Source organism: Scyliorhinus torazame, chromosome 4 (assembly GCF_047496885.1).
Source record: "Scyliorhinus torazame isolate Kashiwa2021f chromosome 4, sScyTor2.1, whole genome shotgun sequence".
Classification (NCBI taxonomy): domain Eukaryota; kingdom Metazoa; phylum Chordata; class Chondrichthyes; order Carcharhiniformes; family Scyliorhinidae; genus Scyliorhinus; species Scyliorhinus torazame.
Genome location: NC_092710.1, coordinates 78,296,489 through 78,322,715, shown reverse-complemented (window position 1 = coordinate 78,322,715; position 26,227 = coordinate 78,296,489). Strand labels below are relative to the sequence as shown.

The 26,227-nt window shown below is 55.9% G+C and overlaps 1 protein-coding gene across 2 annotated transcripts in view; it reads right to left on the bottom strand.

The window, feature by feature from the left end:
• Positions 1-26,227, bottom strand: part of LOC140410317 (protein turtle homolog A-like) — a 431,590-nt gene that overhangs the window by 1,086 nt on the left and 404,277 nt on the right. The window lies entirely within an intron of this gene.

Below are 26,227 nucleotides of genomic sequence, written 5' to 3'. Positions count from 1 at the left end.
TCCCCAATCCCTCAATCCCACTAACCCTTCTCCCCAATCCCACTGACCCACCGCCACCCCAATCCCTCAATCCCACTGACCCACCTTCTCCACAATCCCAATGACTCACCTTCTCCCCAATCCCTCAATCCCACTGACCCACATTCTCCCCAATCCCTCAATCCCACTGACCCACCTTCTCCTCAATCGCACTGATCCACCTTCTTCCCGATCCCGCAATCACACCGACCTACCTACTCCTCAATCTCAGCGACCCACCTTCTCCCCAATTCCTCCATTCGACTGACCCACCTTCTCCCCAATCCCTCAATCCCACTGACCCATTTTCTCCCCAATCCCTCAATCCCATTGAGCCAAATTCTCCCCAATCCCACTGACCCACTTTCTCGCCAATCCCACTGACCCACCTTCTCCCCAATCACACTGACCCAACATCTTCCAAATCCCTCAATCCCACTGACCCACCTTCTCCCCAATCCCACTGACCCACCTTCTCACCAACCACACTGAACCACGTTCTCCCCAATCCCTCAATCCCACTGATCCACCTTCTCCCCAATCCCTCAATCCCACTGACCCATCTTCTCCAAAATCACTCAATCCCACTGACCCATCTTCTCCAAACCCGCAATCCCACCGACCCACCTTCTCCCCAATCCCTCAATCCCACAGACACATCTTCACCGCAACCCCTCAATCCCACTGACCCACCTTCGCACCAATCCCGCAATTCCACCGACCCACCTTCTCCCCAATCCCTCAATCCCACTGGCCCACCTTCTCCCCAATCCCTCAATCCCACTGACCCAACTTCTCCCCAATCCCACTGACCCATTTTCTCCCGAATCCGACTGACCCATCATCTCCCCAATCACACTGACCCACCTTCTCCCCAATCCCACTGATCCACCTTCTTCCCAATCCCACTGACCCACCTTCTCCCCATTCCCTCAATCCCACTGACCCAACTTCTCCCCAATCCCACTGACCCATCTTCTCCCCAATCCCACTGACCCATCTTCTCCCCAATCACACTGATCCACCTTCTCCTCAATTCCATTTAACCACCTTTTCCTCAATCCCTCAATCCCACTGACCCACCTTCTCCCCAATCCCACTGACACACCTTCTCCTCAATCCCACTGACCCACTTTCTCCCCAAACCCACTGACCCACCTTCTCCTCAATCCCTCAAACCCACTGACCCACCTTCTCCCCAATCCCACTGACCCACATTCTCCTCCATCCCACTGACCCACCTTCTTCCCGATCCCGCAAACCCACCGACCTACCTTCACCTCAATCCCACCGACCCACCTTCTCCCCAATTCCTCAATCCCACTGACCCACCTTCTCCCCAATCCCTCAATCCCACTGACCTATTTTCGCCCCAATCACTCAATCCCATTGACCCACCTTCTCCCCAATCCCACTGACCCACTTTTCCCCAATCCCACTGACCCACCTTCTCCCCAATCCCACTGACCCACCTTCTCCCCAATCCCTCTGACCCACATTCTCCCCAATCCCACTGACCCACCTTCTCCCCAATCCCACTTACCCACCATCTCCCCAATTCCACTGACCCACGTTCTCCCAAATCCCTCAATCCCACTGACCCACCTTCTCCCCAAACCTGCAATCCCACCGACCCACCTTCTCCCAATCCCTCAATCCCACAGATCACTCTTCTCCGCAACCCCTCAATTCCACTGACCCACATTCGCCCCAATCCCGCAATTCCACCGACCCACCTTCTCCCCAATCCCTCAATCCCATTGACCCACCTTCTCCCCAATCCCTCAATCCCACTGTCCCACCTTCTACCCAATCCCACTGACCCAACTTCTCCCCAATCCCACTGACCCATCTTCTCCCCAATCCCTCTGACCCACCTTCTCCCCAATCCCACTGATCAACCTTCGCCCCAATCCCACTGACCCACCTTCTCCCCAATCCCTCAATCTCACTGACACACATTCTCCCCAATCCCTCAATCCCATTGACCCACCGTATCCCCAATCCCTCAATCCCAGTGACCCACCTTCTCCCCAATCCCTCAATCACACTGACCCACCTTCTCACCAATCCCGCAATCCCACCGACCCACCTTCTCGCCAATCCCTCAATCCCACGGACCCACCTTCTCCCCAATCCCCCAATCCCACCGACCCACCTTCTCCCCAATCCCTCAATCCTACTGACCCACCGTCTCCCCAATCCCACGGACACACTTTCTCCCCTATCCCTCAATCGCACTGATCAATCTTCTCCCTCTCCCTCAATCCCACTGACCCACCTTCTTCCTAAACCCGTAATCCCACTGACACACCTTCTTCCCAATCCCGCAATGCTACTGACCCAGCTTCTCCACAATCCCACCGACCCACCTTCTCCTCAGTCCCACTGACCCACCTTCTCCCCAATCCCACTGACCCACCTTTTCCTCAATCCCTCAATCCCACTGACCCCCCTTCACCCCAATTCCACTGCCACACCTTCCCCGCAATCCCACTGACACACCTTCTTCCCGATCCCGCAATCCCACCGACCTACCTTCTCCTCAATCCACCGACCCACCATCTCCGCAATCCCTCAATCCCACTGACCCACCTTCTCCCCAATCCCGCAATCCCACCGACCCAACTTCTCCCCAATCCCTCAAACCAACTGACAAGTCTTCTGCCCAATCCCACGGACCCACCTTCTCCCCAATCCCCCAATCCCACCGACCCACCTTCTCCCCAATCCCTCAATCCTACTGACCCACCGTCTCCCCAATCCCACTGACACACTTTCTCCCCTATCCCTCAATCGCACTGATCAATCTTCTCCCTCTCCCTCAATCCCACTGACCCACCTTCTTCCTAAACCCGTAATCCCACTGACACACCTTCTTCCCAATCCCGCAATGCCACTGACCCAGCTTCTCCACAATCCCACCGACCCACCTTCTCCTCAGTCCCACTGACCCACCTTCTCCCCAATCCCACTGACCAACCTTTTCCTCAATCCCTCAATACCACTGACCCCCCTTCACCCCAATTCCACTGCCACACCTTCCCCGCAATCCCACTGACACACCTTCTTCCCGATCCCGCAATCCCACCGACCTACCTTCTCCTCAATCCACCGACCCACCATCTCCCCAATCCCTCAATCCCACTGACCCACCTTCTCCCCAATCCCGCAATCCCACCCACCCAACTTCTCCCCAATCCCTCAAACCAACTGACAAGTCTTCTGCCCAATCCCACTGACCCACCTTCTCCCCAATCCCTCAATCCCACTGACCCACCTTCTCCCCAATCCCATGATCCATCTTCTCCCCAATCCCTCAATCCCACTGACCCACCTTCTCCCCAATCCCACTGACCCACCTTCTCCACAATCCCTCAATCCCACTATCCCATCTTCTCCCCAATCCCTCAGCTCCACTGACAAAAATTCTCCCCAATCCCACTGACCCACCTTTTCCTCAATCCCTCAATCCCACTGACCCACATTCTCCCCAATTCCAATGACACACTTTCTCCCCGATCCCACTGACCCACCTTCTTCCCGATCCTGCAATCCCACCGACCTACCTTCTTCTCAATCCCACGGACAGACCTTCTCCCCAATCCCTCAATCCCACCGACCCACTTTCTCCCCAATCCCTCAATCCCACTGACCCATCTTCTCCCCAATCCCTCAATCCCACTGACCCACCTCTTCCCCAATCCCAGTGACGCACCTTCTCCCCAATCCCTCAATCACACTGATCAACCTTCTCCCTCTCCCTCAATCCCACTGACCCACCTTCTTACTAAACCCGTAATCCCACTGACCCACCTTCTTCCCAATCTCGCAATGCCACTGACCCAGCTTCTCCACAATCCCACCGACCCACCTTCTCCTCAGTCCCACTGACCCACCTTCTCCCCAATCCCACTGACCCACCTTTTCCTCAATCCCTCAATCCCACTGACCCCCCTTCACCCCAATTCCACTGCCCCACCTTCCCCGCAATCCCATTGACACACCTTCTTCCCAATCCCGCAAACCCACCGACCTACATTCTCCCCAATCCCACCGACCCACTTTCTCCCCAATCCCTCAATCCCATTGACCCACCTTCTCCCCAATCCCTCAATCCCACTGACCCACCTTCGCCCCATCCCACCGACCCACCTCCTCCCCAATCCCACTGACCCACCTTCTCCCCAATCCTACTGACCCACCTTCTCCCTAATCCCACTGACCCACCTTCACCCCAATCCCAGTGACGCTCCTTCTCCCCAATCCCTCAGTCACACTGATCCACCTTCTCCCTCTCCCTCAATCCCACTGACCCACCTTCTCCCTAAACCCGTATTCCCACTGACCCACCTTCTTCACAATCCCGCAATACCACTCACCCAGCTTCTCCACAATCCCACCGACCCACCTTCTCCTCAGTCCCACTGACCCACCTTCTCACCAATCCCACTGACCCACCTTTTCCTCAATCCCTCAATCCCACTGACCGCCCTTCACCAGAATTCCACTGCCCCACCTTCCCCGCAATCCCACTGACACACCTTCTTCCCGATCCCGCAATCCCACCGCCCCACCATCTCCCCAATCCCTCAATCCCACCTTCTCCCCAATCCCGCAATCCCACCGACCCACCTTCTCCCCAATCCCTCAAACCCACTGACCAATCTTCTCCCCAATCCCACTGACCCACCTTCTCCCCAATCTCTCAATCCCACTGACCCACTTTCTCCCCAATCCCTCAATCCCATGATCCATCATCTCCCCAATCCCTCAATCCCACTGACCTACCTTCTCCCCAATTCCGCAATCCCACTGACCCACCTTCTCCACAGTCCCTCAATCCCACTATCCCATTTTCTCCCAAATCCCTCAGCTCCACTGACAAAAATTCTCCCCAATCCCACTGACCCACCTTTTCCTCAATCCCTCAATCCCACTGACCCACCTTCTCCCCAATTCCAATGACACACTTTCTCCCCAATTCCACTGACCCACCTTCTTCCCGATCCTGCAATCCCACCGACATACCTTCTTCTCAATCCCACGGACCCACCTTCTCCCCAATACCTCAATCCCACTGACCCACCTTCTCTCCCATCCCACAATCCCACTGACCCATCTTCTCCCCAATCCCTCATTCCCACTGACCCACCTTCTCCCCAATCCCGCAATCCCACAAAGCCACCTTCTTCCCAATCCCTCATTCCCACTGACCCACCATCTCTCCAATCCCACTGACCCACCTTCTCCCCAATCCCACTGACCTACATTCTCCCCAATCCCACTGACCCACCTTCTCTCCAATCCCACTGACCCTCCTTTTCCCAATACCACTGACCCACCTTCTTCCCGATCCCTCAATCCCACTGACCCACCTTCTCCCCAATCCCTCAATCCCACTGACCTATCTTCTCCCCAATCCCTCAATCACACTGACCATTCTCCCCAATCCTGCAATCCCACCGACCCACCCTCTCCCCAATCCCTCAATCCCACTGACCAACCTTCTCCCCAATCCCAATGACCCACCTTGCCCCAATCCCTCAATCCCACTGACCCACCTTCTCCCCAATCCCTCAATACCATGACCCACCTTCTCCCCAATCCCTCAATCACACTGACCCTTCTCCCCAATCCTGCAATCCCACCGACCCACCCTCTCCCCAATCCCTCAATCCCACTGACCAACCTTCTCCCCAATCCCAATGACCCACCTTGCCCCAATCCCTCAATCCCACTGACCCACCTTCTCCCCAATCCCTCAATACCATGACCCACCTTCTCCCCAATCCCTCAATCACTCTGATCCATCTTCTCCCCAATCCCTCAATCCCACCGACCCATTTTCGCCCCAATCCCTCAATCCCATTGTCCCACCTTCTCCCCAATCCCACTGACCCACTTTTACCCAATCCCACTGACCCACCTTCTCCCCAATCCCACTGACCCACCTTCTCTCCAATCCCGCTGACCCACGTTCTCCCCAAACCCTCAATCCCACTGACCCACCTTCTCTCCAATCCCACTGACCCACCATTTCCCCAATTCCAATGACCCACGTTCTCCCAAATCCGTCAATCCCACTGACCCACCTTCTCCCCAAACCTGCAATCCCGCCGACCCACCTTCTCCCAATCCCTCAATCCCACAGATCCCTCTTCTCCGCAACCCCTCAATTCCACTGACCCACATTCGCCCCAGTCCCGAAATTCCACCGACCCACCTTCTCCCCAATCCCTCAATCCCATTGACCCACCTTCTCCCCAATCCCTCAATCCCACTGTCCCACCTTCTCCCCAATCCCTCAATCCCACTGACCCATCTTCTCCCCAATCCCACTGACCCAATTTCTCCCCAATCCCACTGATCAACCTTCCCCCAATACCACTGACCCACCTTCTCCACAATCCCTCAATCTCACTGACACACATTCTCCCCAATCCCTCAATCCCATTGACCCACCGTATCCCCAATCCCTAAATCCCAGTGACCCATCTTCTCCCCAATCCTTTAATCCCACCTTCTCACCAATCCCGCAATCCCACCTTCTCTCCAATCCCTCAATCCCACGGATCCACCTTCTCCCCAATCCCGCAATCCCACTGACCCACCTTCTCCCCAATCCCTCAATCCCACTGACCCACCGCCTCCCCAATCCCACTGACACACTTTCTCCCCAATCCCTCAATCCCACTGATCAATCTTCTCCCCAATCCCTCAATTACACTGACCAACCTTCCCACCAATCCCGCAATCCCACCGACACACCTTCTCCCCAATCCCTCAATCCCACTGACCCACCTTCTCCCCAATCCCTCAATCCCATGATCCATCATCTCCCCAATCCCTCAATCCCACTGACCTACCTTCTCCACAATTCCGCAATCACACTGACCCACCTTCTCCACAATCCCTCAATCCCACTATCCCATTTTCTCCCAAATCCCTCAGCTCCACTGACAAAAATTCTCCCCAATCCCACTGACCCACCTTTTCCTCAATCCCTCAATCCCACTGACCCACCTTCTCCCCAATTCCAATGACACACTTTCTCCCCAATCCCACTGACCCACTTCTTCCCGATCCTGCAATCCCACCGACATACCTTCTTCTCAATCCCACGGACTCACCTTCTCCCCAATACCTCAATCCCACTGACCCACCTTCTCTCCCATCCCTCAATCACACTGACCCATCTTCTCCCCAATCCCTCATTCCCACTGACCCACCTTCTCCCCAATCCCGCAATCCCACGAAGCCACCTTCTTCCCAATCCCTCATTCCCACTGACCCACCATCTCTCCAATCCCACTGACCCACCTTCTCCCCAATCCCACTGACCTACATTCTCCCCAATCCCACTGACCCACCTTCTCTCCAATCCCACTGACCCTCCTTTTCCCAATACCACTGACCCACCTTCTCCCCGATCCCTCAATCCCACTGACCCACCTTCTCCCCAATCCCTCAATCCCACTGACCTATCTTCTCCCCAATCCCTCAATCACACTGACCCTTCTCCCCAATCCTGCAATCCCACCGACCCACCCTCTCCCCAATCCCTCAATCCCACTGACCAACCTTCTCCCCAATCCCACTGACCCACCTTGCCCCAATCCCTCAATCCCACTGACCCACTTTCTCCCCAATCCCTCAATACAATGACCCACCTTCTCCCCAATCCCTCAATCACTCTGATCCATCTTCTCCCCAATCCCTCAATCCCACTGACCCACCTTCTCCCCAATCCCACTGACCCACTTTTACCCAATCCCACTGACCCACCTTCTCCCCAATCCCACTGAACCACCTTCTCCCCAATCCCGCTGACCCACGTTCTCCCCAACCCCTCAATCCCACAGACCCACCTTCTCTCCAATCCCACTGACCCACCATCTCCCCAATTCCAATGACCCACGTTCTCCCAAATCCGTCAATCCCACTGACCCACATTCTCCCCAAACCTGCAATCCCGCCGACCCACCTTCTCCCAATCCCTCAATCCCACAGATCCCTCTTCTCCGCAACCCCTCAATTCCACTGACCCACATTCGCCCCAGTCCCGAAATTCCACCGACCCACCTTCTCCCCAATCCCCCAATCCCATTGACCCACCTTCTCCCCAATCCCTCAATCCCACTGTCCCACCTTCTCCCCAATCCCTCAATCCCACTGACCCATCTTCTCCCCAATCCCACTGACCCAATTTCTCCAAAATCCCACTGATCAACCTTCTCCCCAATACCACTGACCCACCTTCTCCACAATCCTTCAATCTCACTGACACACATTCTCCCCAATCCCTCAATCCCATTGACCCACCGTATCCCCAATCCCTCAATCCCAGTGACCCATCTTCTCCCCAATCCCTTAATCCCACCTTCTCACCAATCCCGCAATCCCACCTTCTCGCCAATCCCTCAATCCCACGGACCCACCTTCTCCCCAATCCCGCAATCCCACCGACCCACCTTCTCCCCAATCCCTCAATCCCACTGACCCACCGCCTCCCCAATCCCACTGACACACTTTCTCCCCAATCCCTCAATTACACTGACCAACCTTCCCCCCAATCCCGCAATCCCACCGACACACCTTCTCCCCAATCCCTTAATCCCACTGACCCACCTTCTCCCCAATCCCTCAATCCCACAGTCCCACCTTCTCCCCAATCCATCAATCCCCTGACCCACCTTCTCCCCAATCCCACCGACACACTTTCTCCCCAATCCCTCAATCCCACTGACCCACCTTCTCCCCATCCCTCAATCCCACTGACCCACCTTTGCCCCATCCCACAGACCCACCTCCTCCCCAATCCCACTGACCCACCTTCTCCCCAATCCCACTGACCCACCTTCTCCGTAATCCCACTGACCCACCTTCTCCCCAATCCCAGTGACGCACCTTCTCCCCAATCCCTCAATCACACTGATCCACCTTCTCCCTCTCCCTCAATCTCACTGACCCACCTTCTTCCTAAACCCGTAATTCCACTGACCCACCTTCTTCCCAATCCCGCAATGCCACTGACCCAGCTTCTCCACAATCCCACCGACCCACCTTCTCCTCAGTCCGACTGACCCACCTTCTCCCCAATCCCACTGACCAACCTTTTCCTCAATCCCTCAATCCCACTGACCCCCCTTCACCCCAATTCCACTGCCCCACCTTCCCCGCAATCCCACTGACACACCTTCTTCCCGATCCCGCAAACCCACCGACCTACCTTCTCCTCAATCCACCGACCCACCATCTCCCCAATCCCTCAATCCGACTGACCCACCTTCTCCCCAATCCCGCAATCCCACCGACCCACCTTCTCCCCAATCCCTCAAACCCACTGACCAATCTTCTCCCCAATCCCACTGACCCACCTTCTCCCCAATTCCTCAATCCCACTGACCCACCTGCTCCCCAATCCCTCAATCCCATGATCCATCTTCTCCCCAATCCCTCAATCCCACTGACCCACATTCTCCCCAATTCCGCAATCCCACTGACCCACCTTCTCCACAATCCCTCAATCCCACTATCCCATCTTCTCCCCAATCCCTCAGCTCCACTGACAAAAATTCTCCCCAATCCCACTGACCCACCTTTTCCTCAATCCCACTGACCCACCTTCTCCCCAATTCCAATGACACACTTTATCCCCAATCCCATGGACCCACTTTCTCACCAATCCCTCAATCCCACTGACCCACCTTCGCTCCCATCCCTCAATCCGACTGACCCATCTTCTCCCCAATCCCTCATTCCCACTGACCCACATTCTCCCCAATCCCGCAATCCCAGGAAGACACCTTCTCCCCAATCCCTCATTCCCACTGACCCACAATTTCTCCAATCCCACTGACCCACCTTCTCCCCAATCCCAGTGACCCACATTCTCCCCAAACCCACTGACCCACCTTCTCTCCAATCCCACTGACCCTCCTTCTCCCAATACCACTGACTCATCTTCTCCCCGATGCCACAATCCCACTGACCCACCTTCTCCCCAATCCCTCAATCCCACTGACCCAACTTCTCCCCAATCCCTCAATCCCACTGACCCATCTTTTCCCCAATCCCTCAATCGCACTGACCCTTCTCCCCAATCCTGCAATCCCACCGACCCACCTTCTCCCCAATCCCTCAATCCCACTGACCAACCTTCTCCCCAATCCCACTGACCCACCTTGTCCCCAATCCCTCAATCCCACTGACCCACCTTCTCCCCAATCCCTCAATACCATGACCCACCTTCTCCCCAATCCCTCAATCACTCTGATCCATCTTCTCCCCAATCCCTCAATCCCACTGACCCATTTTCGCCCCAATCCCTCAATCCCATTGACCCACCTTCTCCCCAATCCCACTGACCCACTTTTCCCCAATCCCACTGACCCACCTTCTCCCCAATCCCACTGACCCACCTTCTCCCCAATCCCACTGACCCACGTTCTCCCCAATCCCTCAATCCCACTGACCCACCTTCTCCCCAATGCAACTGACCCACCATCTCCCCAATTCCACTGACCCACGTTCTCCCAAATCCCTCAATCCCACTGACCCACCTTCTCCCCAAACCTGCAATCCCACCGACCCACCTTCTCCCAATCCCTCAATCCCACAGATCCCTCTTCTCCGCAACCCCTCCATTCCACTGACCCACATTCGCCCCAATCCCGCAATTGCACCGACCCACCTTCTCCCCAATCCCTCAATCCCACTGACCCACCTTCTCCCCAATTCCGCAATCCCACTGACCCACCTTCTCCACAATCCCTCAATCCCACTATCCCATCTTCTCCCCAATCCCTCAGCTCCACTGACAAAAATTCTCCCCAATCCGACTGACCCATCTTTTCCTCAATCCCTCAATCCCACTGACCCACCTTCTCCCCAATTCCAATGACACACTTTATCCCCAATCCCATGGACCCACTTTCTCACCAATCCCTCAATCCCACTGACCCACCTTCGCTCCCATCTCTCAATCCGACTGACCCATCTTCTCCCCAATCCCTCATTCCCACTGACCCACATTCTCCCCAATCCCGCAATCCCAGGAAGACACCTTCTCCCCAATCCCTCATTCCCACTGACCCACAATCTCTCCAATCCCACTGACCCACCTTCTCCCCAATCCCAGTGACCCACATTCTCCCCAAACCCACTGACCCACCTTCTGTCCAATCCCACTGACCCTCCTTCTCCCAATACCACTGACTCATCTTCTCCCCGATGCCACAATCCCACTGACCCACCTTCTCCCCAATCCCTCAATCCCACTGACCCAACTTCTCCCCAATCCCTCAATCCCACTGACCCATCTTTTCCCCAATCCCTCAATCGCACTGACCCTTCTCCCCAATTCTGCAATCCCACCGACCCACCTTCTCCCCAATCCCTCAATCCCACTGACCAACCTTCTCCCCAATCCCACTGACCCACCTTGTCCCCAATCCCTCAATCCCACTGACCCACCTTCTCCCCAATCCCTCAATACCATGACCCACCTTCTCCCCAATCCCTCAATCACTCTGATCCATCTTCTCCCCAATCGCTCAATCCCACTGACCCATTTTCGCCCCAATCCCTCAATCCCATTGACCCACCTTCTCCCCAATCCCACTGACCCACTTTTCTCCAATCCCACTGACCCACCTTCTCCCCAATCCCACTGACCCACCTTCTCCCCAATCCCACTGACCCACGTTCTCCCCAATCCCTCAATCCCACTGACCCACCTTCTCCCCAATGCAACTGACCCACCATCTCCCCAATTCCACTGACCCACGTTCTCCCAAATCCCTCAATCCCACTGACCCACCTTCTCCCCAAACCTGCAATCCCACCGACCCACCTTCTCCCAATCCCTCAATCCCACAGATCCCTCTTCTCCGCAACCCCTCCATTCCACTGACCCACATTCGCCCCAATCCCGCAATTGCACCGACCCACCTTCTCCCCAATCCCTCAATCCCATTGACCCACCTTCTCCCCAATCCCTCAATCCCACTGTCCCACCTTCTCCCCAATCCCTCAATCCCACTGACCCAACTTCTCCCCAATCCCACTGACCCATCTTCTCCCCAATCCCTCTGACCCATCTTCTCCCCAATCACACTGACCCACCTTCCCCCAATCCCACTGATCAACCTTCTCCCCAATCCCACATGTCCCACCTTCTCGCCAATCCCTCAATCTCACTGACACACATTCTCCCCAATCCCTCAATCCCATTGACCCACCCTATCCCCAATCCCTCAATCCCAGTGACCCATCTTCTCCCCAATTCCTCAATCCCACTGACCCACCTTCTCACCAATCCCGCAATCCCACCGACCCACCTTCTCGCCAATCCCTCAATCCCACGGACCCACCTTCTCCCCAATCCCGCAATCCCACCGGCCCACCTTCTCCCCAATCCCACTGAACCATCTTCTCCCCAATCCCTCTGACCCATCTTCTCCCCAATCACACTGACCCACCTTCTCCCCATTCCCACTGACCCACCTTCTCCCCAATCCCTCAATCTCACTGACACACATTCTCCCCAATCCCTCAATCCCATTGACCCACCGTATCCCCAATCCCTCAATCCCAGTGACCCACCTTCTCCCCAATCCCTCAATCACACAGACCCACCTTCTCACCAATCCCGCAATCCCACCGACCCACCTTCTCGCCAATCCCTCAATCCCACGGACCCACCTTCTCCCCAATCCCACAGACCCACTTTCTCCCCAATCCCTCAATCCTACTGACCCACCGTCTCCCCAATCCCACTGACACACTTTCTCCCCAATCCCTCAATCGCACTTATCAATCTTCTCCCCAATCCCTCAATTCCACTGACCCACCTTCCCCCCAATCCCGCAATCCCACCGACCCACCTTCTCCCAAATCCCTCAATCCCACTGACCCACCTTCTCCCCAATCCCTCAATCCCACTGTCCCACCTTCTCCCCAATCCCTCAATCCCCTCACCCACCTTCTCCCCAATCCCACCGACCCACTTTCTGCCCAATCCCTAAATCCCACTGACCCACCTTCTCCCCAATCCCTCAATCCCACTGACCCACCTACGCCCCATACCACTGACCCACCTCCTCCCCAATCCCACTGACCCACCTTCTCCCCAATCCCACTGACCAACCTTCTCCCTAATCCCACTGACCCACCTTCTCCCCAATCCCAGTGACGCACCTTCTCCCAATCCCTCAGTCACACTGATCCACCTTCTCCCTCTCCCTCAATCCCACTGACCCACCTTCTTCCTAAACCCGTAATCCCACTGATCCACCTTCTTCCCAATCCCGCAATGCCACTGACCCAGCTTCTCCACAATCCCACCGACCCACCTTCTCCTCAGTCCCACTGACCCACCTTCTCCCCAATCCCACTGACCCACCTTTTCCTCAATCCCTCAATCCCACTGACCCCCCTTCACCCCAATTCCACTGCCACACCTTCCGCGCAATCCCACTAACACACCTTCTTCCCGATCCTGCAATCCCACCGACCTACCTTCTCCTCAATCCACCGACCCACCATCTCCCCAATCCCTCAATCCCACTGACCCACCTTCTCCCCAATCCCGCAATCCCACCGACACACCTTCTCCCCAATCCCTCAAACCCACTGACCAGTCTTCTGCCCAATCCCACTGACCCACCTTCTCCACAATCCCTCAATCCCACTGACCCACCTTCTCCCCAATCCCTCAATCCCATGATCCATCTTCTCCCCAATCCCTCAATCCCACTGACCCACCTTCTCCCCAATCCCACTGACCCATCTTCTCCCCAATCACACTGACCCACCTTCTCCCCAATCCCACTGATCAACCTTCTCCCCAATCCCACATGTCCCACCTTCTCGCCAATCCCTCAATCTCACTGACACACACATTCTCCCCAATCCCTCAATCCCATTGACCCACCCTATCCCCAATCCCTCAATCCCAGTGACCCATCTTCTCCCCAATCCCTCAATCCCACTGACCCACCTTCTCACCAATCCCGCAATCCCACCGACCCACCTTCTCGCCAATCCCTCAATCCCACGGACCCACCTTCTCCCCAATCCCGCAATCCCACCGACCCACCTTCTCCCCAATCCCACTGAACCATCTTCTCCCCAATCCCTCTGACCCATCTTCTCCCCAATCACACTGACCCACCTTCTCCCCAATCCCACTGATCAACCTTCTCCCCAATCCCACTGATCAACCTTCTCCCCAATCCCACTGACCCACCTTCTCCCCAATCCCTCAATCTCACTGACACACATTCTCCCCAATCCCTCAATCCCATTGACCCACCGTATCCCCAATCCCTCAATCCCAGTGACCCATCTTCTCCCCAATCCCTCAATCACACTGACCCACCTTCTCACCAATCCCGCAATCCCACCGACCCACCTTCTCGCCAATCCCTCAATCCCACGGACCCACCTTCTCCCCAATCCCTCAATCCTACTGACCCACCGTCTCCCCAATCCCACTGACACACTTTCTCCCCAATCCCTCAATCGCACTGATCAATCTTCTCCCCAATCCCTCAATTCCACTGACCCACCTTCCCCCCAATCCCGCAATCCCACCGACCCACCTTCTCCCAAATCCCTCAATGCCACTGACCCACCTTCTCCCCAATCCCTCAATCCCACTGTCCCACCTTCTCCCCAATCCCTCAATCCCCTGACCCACCTTCTCCCCAATCCCACCGACCCACTTTCTCCCCAATCCCTCAATCACACTGATCCACCTTCTCCCTCTCCCTCAATTCCACTGACCCACCTTCTCCCTAAACCCGTAATCCCACTGACCCACCTTCTTCCCAATCCCGCAATGCCACTGACCCAGCTTCTCCACAATCCCACCGGCCCACCTTCTCCTCAGTCCCACTGACCCACCTTCTCCCCAATCCCACTGACCCACCTTTTCCTCAATCCCTCAATCCCACTGACCCCCCTTCTCCCCAATTCCACTGCCACACCTTCCCCGCAATCCCACTGACACACCTTCATCCCGATCCTGCTATCCCACCGACCTACCTTCTCCTCAATCCACCGACCCACCATCTCCCCAATCCCTCAATCCCACTGACCCACCTTCTCCCCAATCCCGCAATCCCACCGACCCACCTTCTCCCCAATCCCTCAAACCCACTGACCAGTCTTCTGCCCAATCCCACTGACCCACCTTCTCCCCAATCCCTCAATCCCACTGACCCACCTTCTCCCCAATCCCTCAATCCCATGATCCATCTTCTCCCCAATCCCTCAATCCCACTGACCCACCTTCTCCCCAATCCCACTGACCCACCTTCTCCACAATCCCTCAATCCCACTATCCCATCTTCTCCCCAATCCCTCAGCTCCACTGACAAAAATTCTCCCCAATCCCACTGACCCACCTTTTCCTCAATCCCACTGACCCACCTTCTCCCCAATTCCAATGACACACTTTCTCCCCAATCCCACTGACCCCTCTTCTTCCCGATCCTGCAATCCCACCGACCTACCTTATTCTCAATCCCACGGACCCACCTTCTCCCCAATCCCTCAATCCCTCTGACCCACCTTCTCTCCCATCCCTCAATCCCACTGACCCATCTTCTCCCCAATCCCTCATTCCCACTGACCCACCTTCTCCCCAATCCCGCAATCCCACGAAGTCACCTTCTCCCCAATCCCTCATTCCCACTGACCCACCATCTCTCCAATCCCACTGACCCACCTTCTCCCCAATCCCACTGACCTACATTCTCCCCAATCCCACTGACCCACCTTCTCTCCAATCCCACTGACCCTCCTTCTCCCAATACCACTGACCCACCTTCTCCCCGATCCCACAATCCCACTGACCCACCTACTCCCCAATCCCTCAATCCCACTGACCAACCTTCTCCCCAATCCCTCAATCCCACTGACCCATCTTCTCCCCAATCCCTCAATCGCACTGACCCTTCTCCCCAATCCTGCAATCCCACCGACCCACCCTCTCCCCAATCCCTCAATCCCACTGACCAACCTTCTCCCCAATCCCACTGACCCACCTTGCCCCAATCCCTCAATCCCACTGACCCACCTTCTTCCCAATCCCTCAATACCATGACCCACGTTCTCCCCAATCCCTCAATCACTCTGATCCATCTTCTCCCCAATCCCTCAATCCCACTGACCCATTTTCGCCCCAATCCCTCAATCCCATTGTCCCACCTTCTCCCCAATCACACTGACCCACTTTTACCCAATCCCACTGACCCCCCCTTCTCCACAATCCCACTGACCCACCTTCTCCCCAATCCCGCTGACCCACCTTCTCCCCAATCCCACTGACCCACCATCTCTCCAATTCCAATGACCCACGTTCTCCCAAATCACTCAATCCCACTGACCCACCTACTCCCCAAACCTGCAATCCCACCGACCCACCTTCTCCCAATCCCTCAATCCCACAGATCCCTCTTCTCCGCAACCCCTCAATTCCACTGACCCACATTCGCCCCAGTCCCACAATTCCACCGAACCACCTTCTCCCCAATCCCTCAATCCCATTGACCCACCTTCTCCCCAATCCCTCAATCCCACTGTCCCACCTTCTCCCCAATCCCTCAATCCCACTGACCCAACTTCTCCCCAATCCCACTGACGCATCTTCTCCCCAATCCCTCTGACCCATCTTCTCCCCAATCACACTGACCCACCTTCTCCCCAATCCCACTGATCAACCTTCACCCCAATACCACTGACCCACCTTCTCCACAATCCCTCAATCTCACTGACACACATTCTCCCCAATCCCTCAATCCCATTGACCCACCGTATCCCCAATCCCTCAATCCCAGTGACCCACCTTCTCCCCAATCCCTCAATCCCACCATCTCACCAATCCTGCAATCCCACCGACCCACCTTCTCGCCAATCCCTCAATCCCACCTTCTCCCCAATCCCGCAATCCCACCGACCCACCTTCTCCCCAATCCCTCAATCCCACTGACCCACCGCCTCCCCAATCCCACTGACACACTTTCTCCCCAATCCCTCAATCCCACTGATCAATCTTCTCCCCAATCCCTCAATTACACTGAACTACCTTCCCCCCAAACCCGCAATCCCACCGACACACCTTCTCCCCAATCCCTCAATCCCACTGACCTACCTTCTCCCCAATCCCTCAATCCCACTGTCCCACCTTCTCCCCAAACCCTCAATCCCCTGACCCACCTTCTCCCCAATCCCTCAATCCCACTGACCCACCTCCTCCCCAATCCCAGTGACGCACCTTCTCCCCAATCCCTCAATCACACTGATCCACCTTCTCCCTCTTCCTCAATCCCACTGACCCACGTTCTTCCTAATCCCATAATCCCACTGACCCACCTTCTTCCCAATCTCGCAATGCCACTGACCCAGCTTCTCCACAATCCCACCGACCCATCTTTTCCTCAATCCCTCAATCCCACTGACCCACCTTCTCCCCAATTCCAATGACACACTTTCTCCCCAATCCCACTGACCCACCTTATTCCCGATCCTGCAATCCCACCGACCTACGTTCTTCTCAATCCCACGGACCCACCTTCTCCCCAATCCCTCAATCCCACTGACCCACCTTCTCTCCCATCCCTCAATCCCACTGACCCATCTTCTCCCCAATCCCTCATTCCCACTGACCCACCTTCTCCCCAATCCCGCAATCCCACGAAGCCACCTTCTCCCCAATCCCTCATTCCCACTGACCCACCATCTCTCCAATCCCACTGACCCACCTTCTCCCCAATCCCACTGACCTACATTCTCCCCAATCCCACTGACCCACCTTCTCTCCAATCCCACTGACCCTCCCTCTCCCAATACCACTGACCCACCTTCTCCCCGATCCCACAATCCCAATGACCCACCTACTCCCCAATCCCTCAATCCCACTGACCCTCCTTCTCCCCAATCCCTCAATCCCACTGACCCATCTCCTCCCCAATCCCTCAATCGCACTGACCCTTCTCCCCAATCCTGCAATCCCACCGACCCACCCTCTCCCCAATCCCTCAATCCCACTGACCAACCTTCTCCCCAATTCCACTGACCCACCTTGCCCCAATCCCTCAATCCCACTGACCCACCTTCTCCCCAATGCCTCAATACCATGACCCACCTTCTCCCCAATCCCTCAATCACTCTGATCCATCTTCTCCCCAATCCCTCAATCCCACTGACCCATTTTCGCCCCAATCCCTCAATCCCATTGTCCCACCTTCTCCCCAATCACACTGACCCACTTTTACCCAATCCCACTGACCCCCCTTCTCCTCAATCCCACTGACCCACCTTCTCCCCAATCCCGCTGACCCACCTTCTCCCCAATCCCACTGACCCACCTTCTCCCCAAACCCTCAATCCCCTGACCCACCTTCTCCCCAATCCCACCGACCCACTTTCTCCCCAATCCCTCAATCTCACTGACCCACCTTCTCCCCAATCCCTCAATCCCACTGACCCACCTCCTCCCCAATCCCAGTGACGCACCTTCTCCCCAATCCCTCAATCACACTGATCCACCTTCTCCCTCTCCCTCAATCCCACTGACCCACGTTCTTCCTAAACCCATAATCCCACTGACCCACCTTCTTCCCAATCTCGCAATACCACTGACCCAGCTTCTCCACAATCCCACCGACCCACCTTCTCCTCAGTCCCACTGACCCACCTTTTCCTCAATCCCACAATCCCACTGACCCCCCTTCACCCCAATTCCACTGCCCCACCTTCTCCCCAATCCCACTGACCCACCTTTTCCTCAATCCCACAATCCCACTGACCCCCCTTCACCCCAATTCCACTGCCCCACCTTCCCCGCAATCCCACTGTCCCACCTTCTCCCCAAACCCTCAATCCCCTGACCCACATTCTCCCCAATCCCACCGACCCACTTTCTCCCCAATCCCTCAATCCCACTGACCCACCTTCTCCCCAATCCCTCAATCCCACTGACCCACCTCCTCCCCAATCCCAGTGACGCACCTTCTCCCCAATCCCTCAATCACACTGATCCACCTTCTCCCTCTTCCTCAATCCCACTGACCCACGTTCTTCCTGAACCCATAATCCCACTAACCCACCTTCTTCCCAATCTCGCAATGCCACTGACCCAGCTTCTCCACAATCCCACCGACCCATCTTTTCCTCAATCCCTCAATCCCACTGACCCACCTTCTCCCCAATTCCAATGACACACTTTCTCCCCAATCCCACTGACCCACCTTATTCCCGATCCTGCAATCCCACCGACCTACGTTCTTCTCAATCCCACGGACCCACCTTCTCCCCAATCCCTCAATCCCACTGACCCACCTTCTCTCCCATCCCTCAATCCCACAGACCCATCTTCTCCCCAATCCCTCATTCCCACTGACCCACCTTCTCCCCAATCCCGCAATCCCACGAAGCCACCTTCTCCCCAATCCCTCATTCCCACTGACCCACCATCTCTCCAATCCCACTGACCCACCTTCTCCCCAATCCCACTGACCTACATTCTCCCCAATCCCACTGACCCACCTTCTCTCCAATCCCACTGACCCTCCTTCTCCCAATACCACTGACCCACCTTCTCCCCGATCCCACAATCCCACTGACCCACCCACTCCCCAATCCCTCAATCCCACTGACCCACCTTCTCCCCAATCCCTCAATCCCACTGACCCATCTCGTCCCCAATCCCTCAATCGCACTGACCCTTCTCCCCAATCCTGCAATCCCACCGACCCACCCTCTCCCCAATCCCTCAATCCCACTGACCAACCTTCTCCCCAATTCCACTGAACCACCTTGCCCCAATCCCTCAATCCCACTGACCCACCTTCTCCCCAATCCCTCAATACCATGACCCACCTTCTCCCCAATCCCTCAATCACTCTGATCCATCTTCTCCCCAATCCCTCAATCCCACTGACCCATTTTCGCCCCAATCCCTCAATCCCATTGTCCCACCTTCTCCCCAATCACACTGACCCACTTTTACCCAATCCCACTGACCCCCCCTTCTCCTCAATCCCACTGACCCACCTTCTCCCCAATCCCGCTGACCCACCTTCTCCCCAATCCCACTGACCCACCATCTCCCCAATTCCAATGACCCACGTTCTCCCAAATCCCTCAATCCCACTGACCCACCTTCTCCCCAAACCCTCAATCCCCTGACCCACCTTCTCCCCAATCCCACCGACCCACTTTCTCCCCAATCCCTCAATCTCACTGACCCACCTTCTCCCCAATCCCTCAATCACACTGACCCACCTCCTCCCCAATCCCAGTGACGCACCTTCTCCCCAATCCCTCAATCACACTGATCCACCTTCTCCCTCTCCCTCAATCCCACTGACCCACGTTCTTCCTAAACCCATAATCCCACTGACCCACCTTCTTCCCAATCTCGCAATGCCACTGACCCAGCTTCTCCACAATCCCACCGACCCACCTTCTCCTCAGTCCCACTGACCCACCTTCTCCCCAATCCCACTGACCCACCTTTTCCTCAATCCCACAATCCCACTGACCCCCCTTCACCCCAATTCCACTGCCCCACCTTCCCCGCAATCCCACTGACACACCTTCTTCCCAATCCCGCAAACCCACCGACCTACCTTCTCCCCAATCCCACCGACCCACTTTCTCCCCAATCCCCCAATCCCACCTTCTCCCCAATCCCTCAATCCCACTGACCCACCTTCGCCCCATCCCACCGACCCACCTGCTCCCCAATCCCACTGACCCACCTTCTCCCCAATCCCACTGACCCACCTTCTCCCTAATCCCACTGACCCACCTTCTCCCCAATCCCAGTGACGCACCTTCTCCCCAATCCCTCAGTCACACTGATCCACCTTCTCCCTCTCCCTCAATTCCACTGACCCACCTTCTCCCTAAACCCGTAATCCCACTGACCCACCTTCTTCCCAATCCCGCAATGCCACTCACCCAGCTTCTCCACAATCCCACCGACCCACCTTCTCCTCAGTCCCACTGACCCACCTTCTCACCAATCCCACTGACCCACCTTTTCCTCAATCCCTCAATCCCACTGACCGCCCTTCACCCCAATTCCACTGCCCCACCTTCCCCGCAATCCCACTGACACACCTTCTTCCCGATCCCGCAATCCCACCGACCTACCTTCTCCTCAATCCACGGACCCACCATCTCCCCAATCCCTCAATCCCACCTTCTCCCCAATCCCGCAATCCCACCGACCCACCTTCTCCCCAATCCCTCAAACCCACTGACCAATCTTCTCCCCAATCCCACTGACCCACCTTCTCCCTAATCCCTCAATCCCACTGACCCACCTTCTCCCCAATCCCTCAATCCCATGATCCATCATCTCCCCAATCCCTCAATCCCACTGACCTACCTTCTCCCCAATTCCGCAATCCCACTGACCCACCTTCTCCACAGTCCCTCAATCCCACTATCCCATTTTCTCCCAAATCCCTCAGCTCCACTCACAAAAATTCTCCCCAATCCCACTGACCCACCTTTTCCTCAATCCCTCAATCCCACTGACCCACCCTCTCCCCAATTCCAATGACACACATTCTCCCCAATCCCACTGACCCACCTTCTTCCCGATCCTGCAATCCCACCGACCTACCTTCTTCTCAATCCCACGGACCCACCTTCTCCCCAATCCCTCAATCCCAATGACCCACCTTCTCTCCCATCCCTCAATCCCACTGACCCATCTTCTCCCCAATCCCTCATTCCCACTGACCCACCTTCTCCCCAATCCCGCAATCCTACGAAGCCACCTTCTCCCCAATCCCTCATTCCCACTGACCCACCAACTCTCCAATCCCACTGACCCACTTTCTCCCAATCCCACTGACCTACAGTCTCCCCAATCCCACTGACCCACCTTCTCTCCAATCCCACTGACCCTCCTTTTCCCAATACCACTGACCCACCTTCTCCCCGATCCCACAATCCCACTGACCCACCTACTCCCCAATCACTCAATCCCACTGACCCACCTTCTCCCCAATCCCTCAATCCGACTGACCTATCTTCTCCCCAATCCCTCAATCACACTGACCCTTCTCCCCAATCCTGCAATCCCACCGACCCACCCTCTCCGCAATCCCTCAATCCCACTGACCAACCTTCTCCCCAATCCCACTGACCCACCTTGCCCCAATCCGTCAATCCCACTGTCCCACCTTCTCCCCAATCCCTCAATACCATGACCCACCTTCTCCCCAATCCCTCAATCTCTCTGATCCATCTTCTCCCCAATCCCTCAATCCCACTGACCCATTTTTGCCCCAATCCCTCAATCCCATTGTCCCACCTTCTCCCCAATCCCACTGACCCACTTTTACCCAATCCCACTGACCCACTTTCTCCCCAATCCCACTGACCCACCTTCTCCCCAATCCCGCTGACCCACGTTCTCCCCAATCCCTCAATCTCACTGTCCCACCTTCTCTCCAATCGAACTGAGACACCATCTCCCCTATTCCAATGACCCACGTTCTCCCAAATCCCTCAATCCCACTGACCCACCTTCTCCCCAAACCTGCAATCCCGCCGACCCACCTTCTCCCAATCCCTCAATCCCACAGATCCCTCTTCTCCGCAACCCCTCAATTCCACTGACCCACATTCGCCCCAGTCCTGCAATTCCACCGACCCACCTTCTCCCCAATCCCTCAATCCCATTGACCCACCTTCTCCCCAATCCCTCAATCCCACTGTCCCACCTTCTCCCCAATCCCTCAATCCCACTGACCCATCTTCTCTCCAATCCCACTGACCCAACTTCTCCCCAATCCCACTGATCAACCTTCTCCCCAATACCACTGACCCACCTTCTCCACAATCCCTCAATCTCACTGACACACATTCTCCCCAATCCCTCAATCCCATTGACCCACCGTATCCCCAATCCCTCAATCCCAGTGACCCATCTTCTCCCCAATCCCTTAATCCCAGTTTCTCAACAATCCCACAATCCCACCGACCCACCTTCTCGCCAATCCCTCAATCCCACGGACCCACCTTCTCCCCAATCCCGCAATCCCACCGACCCACCTTCTCCCCAATCCCTCAATTACACTGACCAACCTTCCCCCCAATCCCTCAATCCCACTGTCCCACCTTCTCCCCAATCCCTCAATCCCCTGACCCACCTTCTCCCCAATCCCACCGACACACTTTCTCCCCAATCCCTCAATCCCACTGACCCACCTTCTCCGTAATCCCACTGACCCACCTTCTCCCCAATCCCAGTGACGCACCTTCAACCCAATCCCTCAATCACACTGATCCACCTTCTCCCTCTCCCTCAATCCCACTGACCCACCTTCTTCCTAAACCCGTAATCCCACCGACCCACCTTCTCCCCAATCCCTCAATCCCACTGACCCACCGCCTCCCCAATCCCACTGACACACTTTCTCCCCAATCCCTCAATCCTACTGATCAATCTTCTCCCCAATCCCTCAATTACACTGACCTACCTTCCCCCCAAACCCGCAATCCCACCGACACACCTTCTCCCCAATCCCTCAATCCCACTGACCTACCTTCTCCCCAATCCCTCAATCCCACTGTCCCACCTTCTCCCCAAACCCTCAATCCCCTGACCAACCTTCTCCCCAATCCCACCGACCCACTTTCTCCCCAATCCCTCAATCCCACTGACCCACCTTCTCCCCAATCCCTCAATCCCACTGACCCACCTCCTCCCCAATCCCAGTGACGCACCTTCTCCCCAATCCCTCAATCACACTGATCCACCTTCTCCCTCTTCCTCAATCCCACTGACCCACGTTCTTCCTAAACCCATAATCCCACTAACCCACCTTCTTCCCAATCTCGCAATGCCACTGACCCAGCATCTCCACAATCCCACCGACCCATCTTTTCCTCAATCCCTCAATCCCACTGACCCACCTTCTCCCCAATTCCAATGACACACTTTCTCCCCAATCCCACTGACCCACCTTATTCCCGATCCTGCAATCCCACCGACCTACGTTCTTCTCAATCCCACGGACCCACCTTCTCCCCAATCCCTCAATCCCACTGACCCACCTTCTCTCCCATCCCTCAATCCCACTGACCCATCTTCTCCCCAATCCCTCATTCCCACTGACCCACCTTCTCCCCAATCCCGCAATCCCACGAAGCCACCTTCTCCCCAATCCCTCATTCCCACTGACCCACCATCTCTCCAATCCCACTGACCCACCTTCTCCCCAATCCCACTGACCTACATTCTCCCCAATCCCACTGACCCACCTTCTCTCCAATCCCACTGACCCTCCTTCTCCCAATACCACTGACCCACCTTCTCCCCGATCCCACAATCCCACTGACCCACCTACTCCCCAATCCCTCAATTCCACTGACCCACCTTCTCCCCAATCCCTCAATCCCACTGACCTATCTCCTCCCCAATCCCTCAATCGCACTGACCCTTCTCCCCAATCCTGCAATCCCACCGACCCACCCTCTCCCCAATCCCTCAATCCCACTGACCAACCTTCTCCCCAATTACACTGACCCACCTTGCCCCAATCCCTCAATCCCACTGACCCACCTTCTCCCCAATCCCTCAATACCATGACCCACCTTCTCCCCAATCCCTCAATCACTCTGATCCATCTTCTCCCCAATCCCTCAATCCCAGTGATCCATTTTCGCCCCAATCCCTCAATCCCATTGTCCCACCTTCTCCCCAATCACACTGACCCACTTTTACCCAATCCCACTGACCCCCCCTTCTCCTCAATCCCACTGACCCACCTTCTCCCCAATCCCGCTGACCCACCTTCTCCCCAATCCCACTGACCCACCTTCTCCCCAAACCCTCAATCCCCTGACCCACCTTCTCCCCAATCCCACCGACCCACTTTCTCCCCAATCCCTCAATCTCACTGACCCACCTTCTCCCCAATCCCTCAATCCCACTGACCCACCTCCTCCCCAATCCCAGTGACGCACCTTCTCCCCAATCCCTCAATCACACTGATCCACCTTCTCCCTCTCCCTCAATCCCACTGACCCACGTTCTTCCTAAACCCATAATCCCACTGACCCACCTTCTTCCCAATCTCGCAATGCCACTGACCCAGCTTCTCCACAATCCCACCGACCCACCTTCTCCTCAGTCCCACTGACCCACCTTCTCCCCAATCCCACTGACCCACCTTTTCCTCAATCCCACAATCCCACTGACCCCCCTTCACCCCAATCCCACTGACCCACCTTCTCCCCAATCCCACTGACCTACATTCTCCCCAATCCCACTGACCCACCTTCTCTCCAATCCCACTGACCCTCCTTCTCCCAATACCACTGACCCACCTTCTCCCCGATCCCACAATCCCACTGACCCACCCACTCCCCAATCCCTCAATCCCACTGACCCACCTTCTCCCCAATCCCTCAATCCCACTGACCCATCTCGTCCCCAATCCCTCAATCGCACTGACCCTTCTCCCCAATCCTGCAATCCCACCGACCCACCCTCTCCCCAATCCCTCAATCCCACTGACCAACCTTCTCCCCAATTCCACTGAACCACCTTGCCCCAATCCCTCAATCCCACTGACCCACCTTCTCCCCAATCCCTCAATACCATGACCCACCTTCTCCCCAATCCCTCAATCACTCTGATCCATCTTCTCCCCAATCCCTCAATCCCACTGACCCATTTTCGCCCCAATCCCTCAATCCCATTGTCCCACCTTCTCCCCAATCACACTGACCCACTTTTACCCAATCCCACTGACCCCCCCTTCTCCTCAATCCCACTGACCCACCTTCTCCCCAATCCCGCTGACCCACCTTCTCCCCAATCCCACTGACCCACCATCTCCCCAATTCCAATGACCCACGTTCTCCCAAATCCCTCAATCCCACTGACCCACCTTCTCCCCAAACCCTCAATCCCCTGACCCACCTTCTCCCCAATCCCACCGACCCACTTTCTCCCCAATCCCTCAATCTCACTGACCCACCTTCTCCCCAATCCCTCAATCACACTGACCCACCTCCTCCCCAATCCCAGTGACGCACCTTCTCCCCAATCCCTCAATCACACTGATCCACCTTCTCCCTCTCCCTCAATCCCACTGACCCACGTTCTTCCTAAACCCATAATCCCACTGACCCACCTTCTTCCCAATCTCGCAATGCCACT